Raw genomic sequence first — 20,358 nt, 5'->3', positions numbered from 1 at the left:
AATATAGAATTCCGAGAATGATTATCAGGATGGGGAGTTGTGTTTCTTTCAGGTTTCAATTTCCAGAATTTTGTATTTTCTTTTTTGGGGTCTTGTTTTGTTTTATTCACATGCAAGAGGACCCGCAAGGCAAATGTTTCCTCCGTAATATGATTCATTTCCAGTATTTGTAAATGACTTGTATGGCTAAACTCATTCATTTGATCTTATTTATTGAGCACTTACTGTGTGCTTGGGAGAGTACAACGTAACAGTAAACAGACACAGACAGTAATTTATTTTACTGCCTCCCTCACTATATTGTCAGTTCTTCGAGGGTGGGGATCATGTCTACCGGCTCTGTTGTACTCTCCCAAGCACTCAGCAAACTACTCTGCACATAAGCAGCATGGTTTATCGGAGAGAGCACGGGCCTGGGAGCCAGAAGGACCTGGGTTCTATATCCCATTCCACCACTTGTCTGCTGTGTGGCCTTGAGCAAGTCAGTTCATTCATTCAATAGTATTTATTGAGCACTTACTATTTGCAGAGCACTGTACTAAGCGCTTGGGATGTACAGTTCGGCAACAGAGACAATCCCTGCCCAGTGACGGGCTCACAGTCTAAACACTTCTCTGGGCCTCATCTGCACTTCATCCGTAAAATGAGGATGAAGACTGTGAGCCCCAGGTGGAACATGAGACTGTGTCTGATCCGATTACCTTGTATCTACCCCAGCGCTTAGTACAGTGCCTGCCACATAGTAAGCGCTTAACAAATACCGTTTTTTTTTAAAAAAAAGGAAACATCCGCAACAGTATTCCCAGTGAGATGAGAAAAGAATACATCTCACTGTACCTCGATCTCGTCTATCTCCCCGCCGAACCCTTGCCCACGTCTGCCTCCCTCGTCAAATCTGACAGTGACCTTCCCCCTCTTCATAGCCTTATTCAAGGCACATCTCCAAGAGGCCTTCCCTGATTAAGCCCCTCTTCTCTCTTCTCCCACTCCCTTCTACATCACCCTGACTTGCTTCCTTTTTCATTCCTCTCTCCCAGCCCTACAGCACTTATGTACAAATCTGTAATATATTTACAATAATGTCTGTCTACCCCCTCTAGGCTGTAAGCTCACTGTGGCCAGGGAATGTGTCCGTTTATTGTTATATTGTGCTCTCCCAAGTGCTCAGTAAAGTGCTCTGCACACATAAGGGCTCAGTGGATACGACTGAATGAATGACTGGGGAGCCAGTTTTGCCAAGGGCGTCCGCACCATTAGCTGGATGAAAAGAAGGTCAGTGCGGGGTGAGGGGCAGGAAGGGCTTTGCCGGGCACAATACCTAAATGAGGAGCCTTGCGTCACCTGACAAAGGGCAGCTTCACTTGTCCCAGGCTCTCGCAGTGACCCTGCTAGCCGGTCCTTAATCTTGCCAGAGGCCTGATAACCAGTGGCTCCCCCCACACCCTCACTCCCAGTGACTAGGCCATCCCTAGTCGTCACCAACTCACGTGTCCAGCCCAGGCTTTCTTAAGAGGGCTTCCGGGAGCCATGCCATTACCATGCTGTAAGATGGCTTCTGGGAGCCATGGCATCGCCATGGTAATGGGGAGCCATTCCTTGATGGATAGGGTAATTATCATTTTATTATTGTCATTATTATTACTTTAGGCTAGTTCAGCAAGGAAGGGTTTTCTTTGCTTTGAAGTAGAAATATAGAGGCTGTCACTCTGGCTAGGTCACCATGGTTGAAATCTATGTCCAACAGCAAAGCTCCTCTCCTCCTCATCCCATAGTCAAACCACTGCCCAGTATGGCTCCAGTTTCCTCTGTGTTTCCGTCTCAGCTGGGTGCAAGCCCTGCCCCATCACCCCCCGGCCACCATCCCTGTTAGCCCCCACCTCTCCCTCCTTTCAGCACAAATTCTGTGGCTTAGTTCATCCTCAGGATCCTCTGTCTCCCTACCTTCCCCAGAGGACACTTGTTGCTTTTGAGGCTCTCAAATCACTCCTGGTCTGTGCCCATGATTCTCCTTGCCCCATCGAACTCAATACGCTTGGCTTAGAGAAGCAGCGTGGCTCAGCGGAAAGAGCCCGGGCTTTGGAGTCAGAGGTCACGGGTTCGACTCCGGGCTCCACCGCTTGTCAGCTGTGTGACTGTGGGCAAGTCACAACTTCTCTGTGCCTCAGTTACCTCACCTTTAAAATGGGGATTAAGACTGTGAGCCCCACGTGGGACGACCTGATTCCCCTGTGTCTACCCCAGCGCTTAGAACAGTGCTCTGCACATAGGAAGCGCTTAACAAATGCCAACATTATTAACGGTGCCTCCATGCTCGGTTTTAGACCACCATTTCCACCTTTCACCCTCTCAAAAATCTCCCCTTTCCTCTCCATGCGAACTGTTCCCACATTCATTCATTCAGTCAGTCAGTTATATTTATTGAGCGTTTACTGTGTGCAGAACACTGTACTCCAAACACTTATTCTAACCCGCCTTGATTACTGCATCAATCTCCTTGCTGACCTCCCTGCCTCCACTTTAGTCCCTACTTCTCTCTGCTGCCAGGATCATTTTCCTACAAAAACATTCAGTCCTTGCTTCCCCACTCCTCCAGAATCTCCAGTGGCCGCCCATCCTCCACCACATCCAACAGGAATTCCTTACTACCAACTAAAAACACTCCATCACCTGGCACCCTCCAGGTGACCTTTTTCCCTGCCTCTATGTCTTGCCTCGTCTTATATGCTGTCGAGTCATTTCAGACCCGTAGCAACTCCGTGGACACATCTCTCCCCAAACGCCCCACTCTCTATCTGCGATTGTGCGATCTGTAGAGTTTTCATGGTAAAAAATGTGGAAATAGTTCACCATTGCCTCTAGGAGTTGCCGCTAATACCATTCAGGAGCTGAAAGGAGAGTGTCCCACATATCTGTGTAGTGGACAGAGGCAGACTCCCATTTTAGAGATGAAGACACTGAGGCTTGGAATGGTTCTGTGACTTGCATGAGGTCACTCAGCAGACCTTTGGCACCAGAACTCATATCACTGACTCCCAGACTTCGGGTACAAGCAAATCGGGTTGGACACAGTCCCTTGTCCCACGTGGGGCTCACAGTCTCAATCCCCATTTTACAGATGAGGTAACTGAGGCACAGAGAGGTGAAGTGACTTGCCTCAGGTCACACAGCAGACAAGTGGAGGAGCAGGGATTAGAACCCATGCCTTTCTGACTCCCAGGCCCGTGCTCTGATACTATTTTTATGGTCCATCCTGTACCATAAAGATGGATGTCAGGAGGACCATCCGTTCGTGGCCTCCAACTCAAGCATTTTGTTGCCACTTTAGTAGGCAAAACCCAGCTGATTAGACCACTGAATTTTCCCAGCACTGGAAACGGGGAAGTTCCGGTGTACGGTGGGAGTTGAAACGCTCTGGCAGGGCAGCAGAAACTGAAGCTCTTGCACAGTACAGGAAAGGTTTGTTTTTTTTAAAAAAAGAATGAAGCTATGCAAAAGGTGCCTTATTAGGAAAACCAAGCAGCGCGTTTCCCCGAGCGGCCTACTTTCCCACAGATTAATCAGATTTCAGGATGCAGGACCGAGCCCCTGAGCCATCGTCCTGGGTGATGCACAGCAGAAGGAATACGGCCTGCGTCTCCTCCGAACCTGGAGTACTTCCAGGAACGGGCGCTCGGTCTTGAGTCACCAATTAGCCATCGAGAGCGGAGCGCCTTGAAACGAGGCCTCATTTTGCACCTTCTCCTTTATGCCCTTCCTGTTTGAGGCGGACCCCCGTGCCTTGAAGCGACTCGCGGGGAAGAATGAATTCACTCGAACTTTGTCGTCCGCCTACCTTTGGAGTTGATGCAAGTCTTGCACTGGGCCCATCTTATCCAGGAAGCCTTCCAGGCTTAGTCAAGGGACGGGTTCGTCCTCCCTTCGCCTTCCTCTTCTCCGTACACCCCCTGGATCCGGGAAGGGTTCGGTCATCGGTATTGAATATAACGGTTTAATCGTATCGCCTGAGTGTCGACTGGGTAGGGAAGGAAAACCTCAGGGAATACAGATGGGCAGGGCCTGCATAATAATAATAAGGATAATAATTGTTAAGTGCCATGTGCCGGCACTGTACTAAGCGCTGGGGTAGATACAAGGTAATCAGGATGGACATCGGTTGCCTGGACTCACATCTCCAGAGGAGCACTTCACCACTAGGAGCGTCTTATTCGTGCATGAAAGAAAAACTGACCGCGTTGGCCGAGGTCACCTGTCTGTATATGTGAGAAAGGGTGTATATGGACATGTGAGCAAAAGTGTGTGACTGTATGACAATGTGGGTGAGCCCCACGTGGGACAATCTGATAACCTTGCATCCATCCCAGCGCTTAGAACAGTGCTCCGCACATAGTAAGCACTTAACAAATACCATTATTATCATTGTTATTATTATTATTATTATGAGTATGAGTTTATGTGAATGTGGGTGTATGGGTATATTTGTGTATGTCTGTATGTGTGGGTATACGGGTATATTTGTGTGTGTGTGGACAAATATCCAGTTGTTTTAGGCAACCAAAATACTCTTTCATGTGAAGTGTCCATGAAATTGAAAGCTGAACTATCCAGATAATTTGCAAGTGCAGATCCAGGGTGATTGCAGGGAGGCAGGTAGAGAACCCTGGGAAGCAGCATGGCCTAGTGGATAAAGCACTAGGTTCTAATTCCGGCTCCACCGCATGCCTTCTGTGTGACCTTGGGCAAGTCACGTAACTTCTCTGTCCCTCGGTTTCCTCAGCTGCAAAATGGGGATTCAAAACCTGTCCTCCCTCCTATTTAGACTGTGAGCCCCATATGGGATATAGGCCTTATTTAACCTGATTAGTTTCTACCTACCCCTGCACTTAGAAGAGAGCTTGACAAAATAGTAAGCACTAAAAAATACCATGTATATATATAAAAAAATCTTGTCCCACCCCTGCTTTCCTTTTTTCACCTGCCGGAAAATTCCCGAGCCCAGTGACGTGGAGAAAACTTCGCACAGAGAGCCCAGGCCGGGGGAAGCTTGGCCTGTGGTTTGGCTTGTTGGCTCTGGCAGGCCGGGATGGGCTACCTTCTTGGGATCTCGTCTAGAAGCCGCCGTTTTGAAACTGGCCCCAAATAATCGCCTGGTCCATCCCGGGGTAACAGAGGAGGAACCGCGGTGAATATTCTCTCAACAGAGCAACCCGTGGGCCGTTTGGGTTGGAATGTCTCGGCCAACCGGCTGGGAAAAGGTTCTAAAACAAACAGCCCTAGCTGGCCCAGGAGGCAGACCGACTGGCTTGTTTTTCCTTCCTGCTCGGCAAATATTTGGAGTTGAGCGGTGCGGTCCAGAAGAAATGGCTGCCGGTGTAAAACAGCCGTGGAAAAAGGCCCAGAAGTGGACCTAGCTCAGGTGGGCTGAGTGGGGCGGGCAGCCTCAGAGGGACCGGTGGCTCTACCCACAGATAGAGTCATTAGTGAGGCATAGGAAGGGGCTAGCGGGAGCTGCCTGGGAACAAAAGAGATGGGGTGGAAGTTTGGATATTCCTCACCAAGCCCCATTTACCTAGATAGCACTCCACAGACGTAAAGTTAAGCAACATGACCTAGTGGATAGAGCATAAGCCTGGGAGTCTGAGGACCTGGGTTCTAATCCCTGCCCCACCACTTGTTTGCTGTGTGACCTTGGCAAGTCACTTAACTTATCTGAGCCTCAATTAACTCATAAAATGGAGAGCGAGACCGTGAGCCCCATGTGGGACCGGGACTGTGTCCACCCCGATTTGCTTGTATCCACCCCAGCGCTTAGTATGGGGCCTGGCACATAGTAAATTCTTAACAAATACCATTATCATAACTATTATTAACCATGGTGCTGTAAGGACAAAGTGAGGTTAAGAGCATGGCAGTGCTCTAGGGAAATTTGTTGCCGGATTATTTCCGTTCTTGGTATATCTGAATATCCTGGATTCTATTCCATTGACATTCTGTGTCTCAGTTCCAGACTGTGACATCGAATGGTGGGTGGGTTGGGTGGGGGAGGGGGGGGACGGTGGGGCACGAAATACCAGCCTTCGGGGTGTTCAGGATGAATGAGAGCTGAAAGTAAATAATAATAACAATAATAATGGTGTTCGCTAAGCGCTTACTATGTACCAGGCACTGTTCTGAGCCCTGGGTTGGACACAGTCCCTGTCCCAACTGGGGTTTACAGTCTTAATCTCCATTTCACAGATGAGGGAACTGGGACACTGAAAAGTTAAGTGACTTGCCCAAGGTCACCCAACAGACAAGTGGCAGAGCCAGGATTAGAACCCATGTCCTCTGACTCCCAGATTTGAGTTCTCTCCACTAGACGACGCTGCTTCCCAAGAACCAGGCTTCCGGGCCCCGGCGCTAGAGGAGTATCCACAGTTATTGTTCCCGGAGGACTCATTTTCAAAGACTTGTGCAAGTAATGGATGGATTCACCAGTCTGGTCACCAAAGAAAAGCCAACGTCAGGCATCATTTGTCGGCGGCAGCAGTTCCCCTGAATGAGTGAGTGTTGGAAAAATGAGGCCGTCCCTCCGTAGCGCCTTCATTAAGATGTGCTGGAGAGATTAGTAAGTAAAAGAACATCGATGTTGTTTGAACAATGTAGCTGTTCCATATTAGATATGATCTCGGTAACGCTATCTTGGCTTTAAACACCAGCCCTGTTGTACTCTCGTTGAGCCGGGGAGTGCGGCTGTGAGATGGAAAATGTCCAGACACATCAGCCAGTGTCCTCTGGAAGCAACGGGGCCACCCTAGAAGGCGCCCCCCGACCTTGGGGCCCAGCTTCCCCGGAGATCCCGCTCCCCACACCAGGCACATCCAGGCAAGGGAGCACTGTGAGAGTTTTTCAAACTGCGCTGCAAACAAATGCAATCCATTTTGGACGTGGGGCTGGAATTAGGGAGGTTTTGTTTTCTTCTTCTTTTTGAAATGAGACACACTTATTATGTGTCAAGCACGGGACTAAGTGCTGGGTTAGATTGTACTCTCCCAAGCCCTTAGAACGGAGCTTTGCACACAGTAAGCGCTCAATAAATAGGATTGAATAACAAGGTGATCAGGGTAAACACAGTCCATGGGGCTCGTGGTCTAAGTAAGAGGGAGTGGGAGGGAGTGGCTCTGCCACTTGTCACCTGGGTGACTTCTCTGAGCCTCAGTTACCTCCTCTGGAAAATGGAGATCAAGACCGTGAGCCCCATGTGCGAGAGAGGTTGGGTCCGACCTGATTACCTTGTATCTACTTGAGCGCTTAGAACAGTGTCCGGCACGTAGTAAGCTCTTAACAAACACCATAAAAAAAGATTGAATCCCCATATTACCAATGAGGAAACGGAGGCCCACAGAAGTTAAATAACTTGCCCAAGGTCACACAGCAGAGAAATGGTGGGGGTAGGATCAGAACCCAGGTCTTCTGACTCCCAAGTCCATCCCCTTTCCGTTAGGCCACACTGCTTCCCTGGATTAGATCCTGTCTCCATCACCAAAGTGCGGGCAGTCCTGGAGTGTCTCTGCTTCCTCGCCTCCTCCCCTCTGTTGCTCTTTACTACGAAATGCCTTTTCTCTCTCTTTTTCTCTCTTCCATCGACTATCATCGGGCAAAAGAGTAATGCACCTGTGGGAACTCGGCGCCGTTTGGGGAGAATGAGAGGTTAGATAAACAGGGCCGCTCCGCTCCTTGCAAGCTAGGAGGGACAACACTGAGACAAGAAGCCCGTCGAGAGCCAAACACAGACTCACATTCAACTGTCCAAACAGTGAAGTCAAGCGGGAATAAATCTGCAAGCAGAATAAAGGTGGTTTTTTTCCAATTTATAAAGGTTAACACCTGGAAAGGGGACAGTGAGGAGTGGGAAAGGTGGGGGCAGATGTAGCCCAAGATGTTGGAGGGGAGGATGAGGTGGCGAGTCCTTCCGGAACTGAGAGTGGGCAGCGACATGATTTAGGGGAAAGAGCACTGGCCTGGGAGTCCGAAGACACGTTTTCTGATCCTGGCTCTGCCACACGCCTGCTGGGTGACCTTAGGCAAGTCTCTTCACTTCTCTGTGCCTCAGTTGCCTCTTCTGTAAAATGGGGATTAAGACTGTGAGCCCCACGTGGGACAGGGCCCGTGGCCAACCTGATTACTTTGTATCTACCCCAGGGCTTAGATCAGTGCTTGACACCTTGTAAGCACAGAACAAATACCACAATTCTTCTTCTTCTTATTGTTATTAAGTCAGGGAAGGGTAAGAGTGTCTTAAACTGACTGGCCACATTGAGAAAGTTGGCACTGTATAAGGCTGGTCTAAAAGATGGAATAAACACCTCTCCTCTATACAGGATAGAGAAGCAGCGTTGCTTAGGGGAAAGAGCACGGGCTTGGGAGTCAGAGGACGTGGGTTCTAATCCTGTCTGCTGTGTGACCTTGGGCAAGCCACTTCACTTCTCTGTGCCTCAGTTACCTCACCTGTAAAATGGGGATTAAGACCGGGGGCCCCACATGGCACAACCTGATTACCTTGTAATTTACCCCAACACTTAGAACGGTGCTTGGCGCATAGTACCACATGGGGCTCACAGTCTTAATCCCCATTTTACAGACCAGGTAAATGAGGCTCAGAGAAGTGAAGTGGCTTGTCCAAGGTCACACAGCGGACAAGCGGCGGAGCTGGGATTAGAAGCCACGACCCCTGACTCCGAAGCTCGTGCTCTTTCCACTGGGCCTTGCTCGTACCCACCCAAGCGCTTAGTACAGTGCTTGGCACATAGTAAGCCTTTAATAAATACCACAATTATTCTCATTATTATTATTATTAGATGAGGCCTCTTCCTCCACTTCTCAGTCGCTCTTCAGCTTCCTGCCTCTCCACCTATCCAGGCCAAGGAGCAGAGACTCAATCGGTCCAAGCTGCCGGAAGCTCTCTTGGGAAGGCACTGTGGCTCAGTGGAGCCACGATAGGATTGGAGATCCCCGGCGAAGTATCCTATTCCTGGCTCTGTGGTTTCAGGGACCCGGTTTGCCCATTTTGGGGATCAGGGCACAGACGTCGGCCAACAGGAAGTTGCGACAACTGCCGTGAAGTGTTTTGCGAAGCACTGTGCCGAGACACACCAGAAAATGAGCAGAGTTGGGCTTGAGCGGGAAGGAGACAGGGGATGAAGAATGCGGAAGGAACCGTGCTTATCGCTGTGGAGGAAATGATCGAATTTACGCCTCTTTCCAGGAAAAGCTTGAGGCGGAGGAGGCTCGGCTCAGGTCTTCAGGACTCCTGCTCCTCTCTGCGGGAATATTCTTTAAGGATCTGGCCTAGCGTGTTTCGGGACCCTGAAACTCCACATCTGGAGCCAATCTAACACCCAGAATCCTAACGACCTAACGCCTTGTGGAGAGCCCCAACTGGCATTTCACTGAGCTCCACATCCTCCCGACTGCCCTGCAGATTCCTTGCCCCTCGTTCCCGGGGCTGTCGGAATGAGAAACAGACTCCTCGGTTCCCATGAACTCATTTGCTCCGGCCTCTGGTCCCTCCCCACCTGCTGATTCCCCGGGCTGGAGGATCCAGGGACCGTTTCCACAGCAAACAGTCATAAATGGTGTCGGAGGAGGGGGCCGCGACTTCAGGTGGGGGGACCCGCAGTGGGAACCGGTACATTCTTTGGAAACCACGGGGCCTATTTTCACGCAGATGTTTTTAGCCATAAACAGAGGGAGACCGGCAGAGCTAGGGTCGCCCGCCAAAAAGAGTCAGATCCAGGACTGCAGAGTGCATTAAGCGGAGCCCTTCGACGTGATTCAGAGCTTCCGCGGGCCGGCCAACCTAAGGGCAGGGCAGACCTGGTCAGGGGAGACGGACTTCTAGGGCCGAGACACAGACAGCTTCCACGGCTTTCCTCGGTGGTGAGCGCAGGTTCTGAGGCGGGGTGGCGGGGTAGCTTGAGGCCTTCTCAACTCTCAGAAGGTTAAGAAGGTCGCCAGTGTAACCGCAGCGGGGACAACTGGGATCGTTGGCCTGAACCGCGAGGAGCCCGAAATCCGGCTGCTCCTCACACGGTTGTCGTGGTCTGTGTCTTTCGTCTTTCTGTTAACCCCTTCCTTATGAGTGTGTCGTCGCCACGGCCACTCCCCCCCCCCCCCAGCCTTCTTCCTCACTCTGAGATTGGCCGGGCCTGTACTTTATCCTGGCATTTCTTTTCCAGTGTTAAGCATAGTGCTTTGCACAAAAGAAGTGCTTAATAAATATCATTGCTACTACTAACGGCTACTACCAATCAGTCAGTCATATTTACTGAGAGCTTACTCTGGGCAGATCAGAGAAGCGGCGTGGCTTAGTGAAAGAAGCAGCATGGCTTAGTGGAAAGACCAAGGGCTTTGGAGTCAGAGGTCATGAGTTCGAATCCCAGCTCTGCCACTCGTCAGCTGTGTGACCGTGGGCAAGTCACTTCACTTCTCTGGGCCTCAGTGACCTCATCTGTAAAATGGGGCTGAAGACTGGGAGCCCCACGTGGGACAACCTGATTCCCCTGTGTCTACCCCAGCGCTTAGAACAGTGCTCGGCACATGGTAAGCGCTTAACAAATACCCACATTATTATTAAAAAGCACGGGCTTGGGAGACAGAGTTCTAAACCTGGCTCTGCCACGTGGCAGCTGTGTGACTTTGGGCAAGTCACTTAACTTCTCTGTGCCTCAGTTACCTCATCTTTAAAATGGAGATTAAGACTGTGAGCCCCACGTGGGACGACCTGATTACCTGGTATCTGTCCCAGTGCTTAGAACAAGTGCTCGGCTCATAGCAAGCGCCTAACAAATATCGTTATTATCATTAACACTGTACCAAGCACTTCATTCATTCATTCAATAATATTTATTGAGCGCTTACTATGTGCAGAACACTGTACTAAGCACTTGGAATGTACAATATACTAGAGTAGGGACATACGTTCCCTGCCCACAACAAGCTTACAGTCTAAAGGGAGCGATGGACATTTAAATATATGAATAAATTGCACATATGTACATAAGTGCTGTGGGATTGAGGGAGGGGTGAATAAAAGGAGCAAATCTAAGTGCAAGGATAACCCAGAAAGAAAGCAGCGTGGCTCAGTGGAAAGAGCCTGGGCTTCGGAGTCAGAGGTCATGGGTTCGACTCCCGGCTCTGCCACTTGACAGCTGTGTGACTGTGGGCGAGTCACTTCACTTCTCTGTGCCTCAGTTCCCTCATCTGTAAAATGGGGATTAACTGTGAGCCTCGCGTGGGACGACCTGATGACCCTGTATCTCCCCCAGTGCTTAGAACAGTGCTCTGCACATAGTAAGGGCTTAACAAATACAAATATTATATTATTATTATTATTAAAAGGAGAGGAAATGAGGGTTTAGATGTGAAAGGCCTCTTGGAGGAGATGTGCCTTCAATAAGGCTTTGAGGAGGGGAAAGTAATTGTTGAAGAGAGGTTGTTCCAGGCCAGAGGCAGTAGGTGGGCAAGGGGTCAGCGGCGATATATGGTAATACACTATTACAATACTATACTCCACTATCACACGCTTCCAACATAATGGAGCCACCCTTCAAGGCCTTTCTTCAGGCTACGTAAGACAGCAGCCTGTGTGGAGTCCCTTTAATATTTTTATACAGGTGAATTCTGGTTATGACAAATTCTGAGGTCAGCCTGCCTTTTAAATATTGATAGCTCCCAGCTGTATTCTCATAATATAGTTAGAGCATAATGTAGTTCTTCTGAGTAATTATAATGAAGTTCATATAATTAAGTAACCGTGAACTTTTCCAGAGACCCTTTCGGTGATTTAGCCATTTCTTCTCTCTCCTCTCTTCTGCCTTTTACCTGGTTTCAAGTTAGATTTTCCCCAGTTGTCTCAGTTCCTAGACGTGAGCCAGAGTAGGCTAGAAATCTGGGCCCCCTCAGCAAACCCCTAAATTAGATCAACTTCTGACATCCTGACTGCAGTGGCCTCTCCTCTTTTCTCACGGTTCTCAGTAACCACCGGTGCCCGCAGAAGTTCCACCCAAGCAAGGAGCCAGAGATGCTCTTCAGTGCTCACTGAGCACTGCAGCCAGCTGATCCTCCCCGTCAGCTGGTTTCCTAGGAGGCGGGTCGTGGGGCAGCTCCAGATGGAGGCGGTGGGCGGTGAGTGGGCTCTGTTCAGAGTTTCTCGGATGGAAAGAAAAACACCCTCCCTGCAAGACGAAGTCTGGGAATCAGAGGGAAGGATGGACTGGGAACGTGTGCGGTGGGATCTGAGAGAGAAGCCACAGCCGGGCCCAGAGAGGGAAACCAAAAGCGCCTGGAGAGAGTCTGTCATTTCCCCTCCTTTCCTTCAGAAAAGAGGCTGTGTCAATATTTTCTCTTCCAGCCGAGGGAATCAGCCAGCTCCAGCCCAGAGCTGGAGGCCTCGCTGACAGATGAAGGGTAGAGGGAGACTAGGTTGCCATTGTCACTGGAATGGGGAGGTGCAGGCCGGGAGAGGAAACACATTCTTACCTCAGTGGGGTTTGAGGACACTGATGGAAGGTGGCCATTATTTTAGGAGATCAACCCGTGGGTGCTGAGACAAACGTAAGCCGCCCCCCTTGCACCTCAACCCCCCGCCTCCCCCCGACACCCTCTATCTCTCTCTCTTTTGGCACCTGTGTATGTGTTAAATGGTATTTGTTAAACGATTATAATGTACCAGGCACTGCAGAAAGTACTGCGGTAGATAGAAGTTTGTCAGATTGGACACAGTCCCTGTTCCACATGGGCCTCACAGCCTTAATCCCCATTTTGCAGATGAGGGAACTGAGGCAGAGAGAAGTGAAGTGACTTGCCCAACAAGCCCACGGCAGACAAGTGGTGGAGCTGGGATTAGGGATTAAAACCCCAGACCTTCTGACTCCCAGGCTCTTGTCTGGGTTTTATTATTTACGGAAGGCGCTTCTTTGTGCCTCCTTGCCTCATTTGTTAAATGAGGATTCAATGCCTGTTCTCCCTCCTAGTTAGATGGTGAGCACCATATGGGCAGGGGCTGGGTCCAATCTGATTTACTTTAATCTATGCTAGTGCTTAGAACAGTGCTTGACACATAGTAAGTGCTTAACAAATACCATAATAATAAAGCCACCGGGAAATGTTGGGTTTTTTTCCATTTTCTCGATTGTGTTCATAGTGGTGGGAACTTCTTAGTCTGGAGGCAAGATTACCCACATTGCAATAATGATTTTAATTGACAATACGTGACACCCATACACACACACACACCCCGCCCCCCTGCTCTCCTTGGTTGTAACTGCTGAGATGTCAGCTAATGAAACAGTAGTATCCCATGCCACCCACAAAGTAACCCAAGTCTCAGAACTCGTTAAAACCAGTTGATCACCCTGCAAACCCTCGATCCCCTCTCAACATAGTATGAACGACAATTCTTAAAAACAGATTCGGGGCCGGCCTTTTGTGAGGAAATCGTCCCGTGTTGCGTGAGAACAATTCGCTTCGCCAAACCAACTAATGTTGAATCATGGAAGACCTAACACCTCCTACTTACAGCGTCCAAGCCGCCGCACTGAAAGGTCAATCACTGAGAAGAAAAGCAACTCTAGCAGAAAAGTTTTCTGGGGTTTCTTCTATTCTGCCCGGGCATTTTCTTTCTAAAGTCTCCAGGCTCTTTGCACCCACAGGCTCTCCTCCCAGGGGTTTCCAACTGTGAGAACGTCCACATTGTCAATCGGCCAATCAGCCATATTTATTGAGTGCTTACCGAGTGCCGAGCACCGAACTAAGTGCTCGGGAGGGTACGACAGATTCCCTGCCCACAGTGAGCTTACACACTAGACGGGACATTGTCTTCAAGGGGCTGCTTCCCCAGAGGATGCTTTGGCTCCTGTGGATAATGGGCCCTCTCATCCTCACCTGGGCCCACCGACTGACCAGAGAAAGGATTTTTCAAACCACACCCACCGGAACTCCGGGGGCTGGGAACTCCTATCACTGCAAAGCCTCAGAGTGCACTGGGAGAGAGGCTGGGCTCAAGGATGACACTATTCTATCCCTGGGGGAGAGGGCTCTTCCCACTCCTTACCATCTACCACACAATATTGTGTCTACAATATTGTGTCCGGGGTTCTGGAAGAGCCCAGGGACCTGAAGGAAGTTGCCGAGGATGAGAAAGAGAGACAGAGAGAAAAAGCGGGAGAAGAGAGAGGAAAAGAAACAAAGAAAATCAAAGGGAGTGAGAGCGAAGGGGAGTAGCCAAGAAATACATCCAGAACAAGGAAAAGTAACCTAGAGAAGTTCTTGGGTTCAAATTGGGCTAAGAAATCTTCCTCTTCCCCAGTCACTTAATCGTATGAGCCTTAATGAACCTTACTGTATGCAGAGCACTGTGATAAGCGCTTGGGAGAGCAAAATGTACCAGAGTTGATAGACGTGCTCCCTGTCCTCAAGGAGCTTAAAGCCTATCCTCACTGATCATAGCCAATCAATCAATCACTTGTGTTTAGTGAGCACTTACCGTGTGCAGACACTGTGTGAAGAGCATTTGGGAGACTTAAATGCAACAGAGTTGGTATAAGGTTTGAGTGCTAGCAGATTCAGGCTCCGTTTCATAGGAGAAACAAAACTTCAGTCCAGAGGTCCTCTGCTGGAGGCCCTTGTACCTGTCAACCTCTTCCCCACATCCTCCTTCAGGCTTGGAACTCCCTCTCCCTCCAAATATGTCAGACCACTTCTCTTCCCACCTTCAAAGTCTTATTAAAGTCACATCTCCAAGAGGCCTTCCCCGATTAAGCCCTCTTTTCCCTTACTCCCCCCGCCCCCCCCCACCCCGTTTCTGCACTGTCTCTGCACTTGGGTCTGTAACCTTTGGGCACATGGTAATCAACCCACCCTCAGCCCCACGGCACTTATATACAGACCCATAATTTATTTATTTATATCGATGTCCATCTCCCTGTCTTGACTGTAAGTTCGTTGCGGGCAGGGACCGTGTCTACCAACTCTTGCTTTTTCTCCAGGGGGCCTAACAAATCCAGCAAGAGCTCAGTAAATACCACTGACTGTGCCCCACAACCTGCCACGGCTTTCGTGGGGGAGCAGAAGCTCTTGGAATGATCTCGTCTCCCACCAAGGTTTTCTAATCGTCGGATCAGCCGGGTACACAGGTGAAACTTAACCTCCCTCAGGTTATCTGAAATACTGTGCATGGGCACAAGAACCCTCTTCCCTGAGGGAAAAGGGGATGAAGTCACCAAAAGTGTGGGGCGAGGGAAAGAACAAAATGATCAGCAGGAAACAGGCTACATGCCACTCAGCCTCTCCCTTCTTTCCCACTCGACACAGCTCGATGGAATAACAAACACACGCATCCTCTCACTTCCGTAATTTGAGTAAATCCTTGCACTTTGATTATAGTCTTTGCTTAGAGCGGTGGGGTTTTGTTATTCATTGGCACAATGTGCCTGTTGGCTTCTCCTGGATGCATTTATCTGATCAGTGTAGTGAATGGGGATGAGGTGACATCTCCATGGCAACAGATGTTGATTTCCCAGTTGCCTAGCAATTGTGATGCAGGATGATGTAAACCGTGTTCTGCTTTCCTGCAGCGTTTGATATCCTTTGATGTGGCTATGAGATTGGGATGTTTTTTGTTGGGGTTTTTTTTTTTTTCCTGGCTATGCTTAGGTATCGGGAACATTGACTTCTATTTACTAAAAATCACGGAATACAAGATAGGTTTGTGTTTTTTTTGAGGTTGGTTGTAATGTGAAAACACCGACACTCCAGGCTGCTACGTACACGTCCAAACCTGTCCTCCGTCCCCTTTTCTCTTCCGACTTCACATGGTTAGGAAAGGTGAACCTTCTGTGGATGTCCATAAGAGTCTTATTTGCCCATACAGGCCAGTCTGTTAACCACTGGAAAATCAGGAGCTCTGGTTGCAAAGGAATCAATCAATTGGATTTGTTGAGCGCTTAAGCACTCCAGTTTCCGGGCTCTTGGGAAGGATTGGCTCCAATCTACTCTCGTCCCCCCTCACCCTTCCCCTTTCGGCTCCCCGGAGAGCCATCTGGAGTCCTTAGGGGAGGGTCAGGTAAGCCCACTGTGCTTTCCAAGCATTTAGTACAGTGCTCTGCACACAGTAAGCGCTCAATAAATATGATTGAATGATTGAATGAATGAACCCCCTCCTTTGAAGACTGCGCTTCACTGTCATTTCCCTCCTTAGGCTGTAAGCTCGCTGTGGGCAGGGAATGTGTCTGTTATATTGTTACATTATACTCTCCCAATTGCTTAGTACAGTGCTCCGCACATAGTAAGCACTCAATAACTATGATTGACGGACTGACAAGGGGCACTGGTCACGCTGGGATGAACACCTAAGAAGCAGCATGACCTAGCGGAAAGGACACGGGCCTGAGAATCAGAGGATCTGGGTTCTAGTCGTGACTCTAACACCTAACTGCTGTTTGACCTTGGGCAAATCATTTAATTTCTCTGGGCCTCAGTTATCTCATCTGCAAAAAAGAGATTAAAGCTGAGATGGATTACACATCCTAAATTTGTTATGTTCTCCTAAGCACTTAAGTCAGAGGTTGACCCTCAGTAGATGCTCAATTCATACCAGACATTGATTGAATAAAGTCCTAAGAAAAACATGAAACTCCAAGCCGAGTTTCTGCTAAGGGGGAGAGAGCAGAGAAGCAGCATGGCCTAGTGGATAGAGCATGGGCCAGGAGTCAGAAGGAGCTGAGTTCTAATCCCTGCTCTGCCACTTGCCTGCTGTGTGATGGTTGGCGAGTCACTTCACTTCTCTATGTCTCAGTTACCTCATCTAGCAAATGGGGATCAAGACTGTGACCCCCCCAGGTGGGACATCGACTGTGTCCAGTGTGATTACCTTGTATCTACCCCAGACCTTAGATCAGTGACTGGCACTCAGTAAGATCTTAACAAATACCGTTTTTTTTTTAAAACAGAAAGATTGTGGACTTCACATGGTACAGGGACTGTGTCTAATCTCCTTACCTTCGATCTACTCCGGCGGCATCCGAGAACACTAAGACTCTTTTTGGCTTGCCTCAAATAACTCTTGGAAGTCTCTGCATTTGCTTAATAAATACCATAATACTACTAATAAAAATATCATATCCACTATCAATAACTTATTCAGAGGCAGGAGTAGGTCCCAGTCTCCTTCTGCATATACAGTGATCTTTTCAGGTGTCTAAGTTGTCCCATTCACCATAATTTATCTCTAACACACACACGATCTATTCTTACCTGGAAGATCCCCGAATTCACTTCCAAAACCTTCGTGACACCTCTAAAGCACACCCCTCCCCAAGGACGGCAGATTAGGATAAAGCTACCGCTTTTCTGAAGAAATGCTGATGGTTGTGTATATTATGTAGCATTTCAATTTTTTTCTTCTCTAATGTTGTGTCATAAGTGCCAAATTATAGTATCATCTTATTTGAATAAAGCGCCTTTATCTGAAGACACTCCAGGCACTTAATAAATGTCAAGTTAATTACTGAGTGATTAGATAATTGATACAGTATGTGTAGGCTTGAAGAATGGATAATGACGAAGTCAGTGTTTCTATTGTAACGTCAGTTACGCTAACTGATAGGGATCCGAAGCGTTGCAAGTAAAAGTTTGCTGGCTTATTTGGATTTTCCTTTGCCAGAAAAACATCCTAGAATCAATCAATCGATCGTTCCATCAGTGGTATTTATTGAGCTGGGTGCAGAGCACAGCTCTAAGCGCTTGGGATAGTTTGATGTAACCCAGTTGGTAGACATATTTCCTGCCCACAAGGAGTTTTAAGTTTTAGAGGAGAAAGGGGGAAAGTTGGACAGAGTCCCTGTCTCATGTATTAGTTCCCCCTGCTAAGAAGTGATCTAATTCAGAGGAGATCTCATGGGTGTGGGGGGAAGGAAACCTGATCCATTAGGTCCCTCAGGTGTGCGTGGGAATGTGAGCCAAGCTAGCTTGAGTCCCTCCACCTGCGCTAAGGGGGTGAAAACCTTCATTCCAACTCACCCGTGGCTGGATGTTTGTGGTCGGAATATTCACGCGTGAAACCTTAAACCCGTCAGTGGCCTACAAGGTAAGAAAATTGTGGCAATGACCCTTTCCTAGCTGAAGAGGGCCAATGGCCACTTCCAGCATTGTTGGGGAGTTTGGTCTCATCTGGGTTCTGGTCAATGAAGCTTTGGAAGCCCTGCCATGAACGTAAGAGGCGTTCCAGCCTGCTTTTAGGTCTCGATTTTTTTTCCTCCACTCCTCCCATCTGACTCTTCTGTGGGAATCTGGTGTAAGAGCACCTATGCTCCTAGCAAAGAGATTTTTTTTTTGTCCTTGCTGTGCTTCTACTTTGCAACCGGGAGTGTTGGTAAGAAAGAGGCTGAGTGCTTTTTCGTTAGCAGTGCAGGGGGCTTGTTAAACTAGCGGTTCCTTGGACCCTGTTCAGGAGGATTAAGACTCCTTTGGGCTTGCCCCTAGCAACTTTTGGAAGTTGCTGTGTTTCCTGTCTGTAAAGAAACTCTTATCAATTGGGATTGAACTTGTTTCTTAATTGGTGCTGAGGTAAAATGAGAAGGAATGATGCAGATCCTCATATGTCACCTCCTCCAAAGCTCACCTCCTCCAGGAGGCCTTCCCAGACTGTGCCCCCCCCCCTTTTCCTCTGCTCCTCCTCCCCTCCCCATCGCCCCTACTCCCTCCCTCTGCTCTACCCCCCTCCCAACCCCCCAGAACTAGCGTATATTTGTACGTATTATTCAATTTATTTTAGAAATGATGTGTATATATCTACGATTCTGTTTATCTATTTTGATTCTACTGATGGCTATCTACTTGTTGTTTGTCTCCCCCATTCTAGACTATGAGCCCGTTGTTGGGTAGGGATTGTCTCTGTTGCCGGGTTGTGCTTTCCAAGCACTCAGTACAGTGCTCTGCACCCAGTAAGCACTCGATAAATACGATTGAATGAATGAATATCACCATTGCCTGCTGAGGTTTGGAAGCCAGGCCGTCTGTCTCGTGACATTTTTCATTTTACGGTTCTTTAACCCTGCGTTGATTTCTTCTACGACTGCTGCATGTAAACAGTCTCTAATACTACATCATAGTTATGTTGGGAGGATGAACTGAAAGGCTGAAATGAGAGAAGAAGCTTGGCCTAGTGGATAGAGCACGGGTCTGGCAGTCAGAAGGACCTGGGGTCTATTCTTCATATCACCACTTGTCTGCTGTGTGACCTTGGGCAAGTTACTTAACTTCTCTGTACTTCAATGATCTCATCTGTAATTAAGACTGTGAGCCCCATATGGACTGTGTCCAACCTGATTACTCTGCATCTACCCCAGTGCTTAGAACAGTTCCTGGCATGTAGTAAGAGCTAAACAAGTATCCTTAAAACACACACACATACAAACAAAAAATAATTAACCCTGTGAGGTTGGAGATGAATGATCCAATGGAAGGTGATGGAAATAGAACTGTGGAAAAAGAACCCTACTGTGATCAGAAGGAGAGTCCGATGAAAGATTAGGTTAATTCTGACTCATTCTGATGGATAGGCTTTAATCCGTTGGGAGTCTGTGTGGGCTACCTTTTTGAAACAGGGATGGGTGAGGGAAAAAGTTGTCGTTAGAGACATATACTAGCAGGTGTAAAGCAGTGTGGTCTAGTGGAAAGAACACCGGCCTGGAAGTCAGAGGGCCTGGCTTTAATCCTGACTCTGCCACTCATCTGCTATGTGATCTTGGCCAAGTCACTTAACTTCTCTGTGCCCCAGTTCCCTCATCTGTAAAATGGGGATGAGTGGCCTAATGGAAAGAACATGGGCCCGAGAGTCAGAGGATCTGGGTTCTCATCCCAGTTCCACCATATACCTGCTGTGTGACCTTGGGCAGGTCACTTCACTTCTCTATGCCTCAGTACTCTCCTCTGCAAAATGAGGATTCAGTCCCCTCCTAATAATGTTGGTATTTGTTAAGCGCTGACTATGTGCAGAGCACCGTTCTAAGCGCTGGGGGAGATACAGGGTCATCAGGTCGTCCCACGTGAGGCTCACGGTTAATCCCCATTTTACAGATGAGGGAACTGAGGCACAGAGAAGTGAAGTGACTCGCCCCCAGTCACACAGCTGACAAGTGGCGGAGCCGGGAGTCGAACCCATGACCCCCGACTCCGAAGCCCAGGCTCTTTCCACTGAGCCATGCTGCTTCTCATGCTTAGCCTGTGAGCCCGATGCGGGACCTGAACATTTTTTTTTATCAAAGTGCTTAGTACAGTGCTTGACACATAGTAAGCACTTAATAAATACCCTCATTATTAAGT

Source organism: Ornithorhynchus anatinus, chromosome 9 (genome assembly GCF_004115215.2).
Source record: "Ornithorhynchus anatinus isolate Pmale09 chromosome 9, mOrnAna1.pri.v4, whole genome shotgun sequence".
Classification (NCBI taxonomy): domain Eukaryota; kingdom Metazoa; phylum Chordata; class Mammalia; order Monotremata; family Ornithorhynchidae; genus Ornithorhynchus; species Ornithorhynchus anatinus.
Note: the sequence above shows the minus strand (reverse complement) of the source record.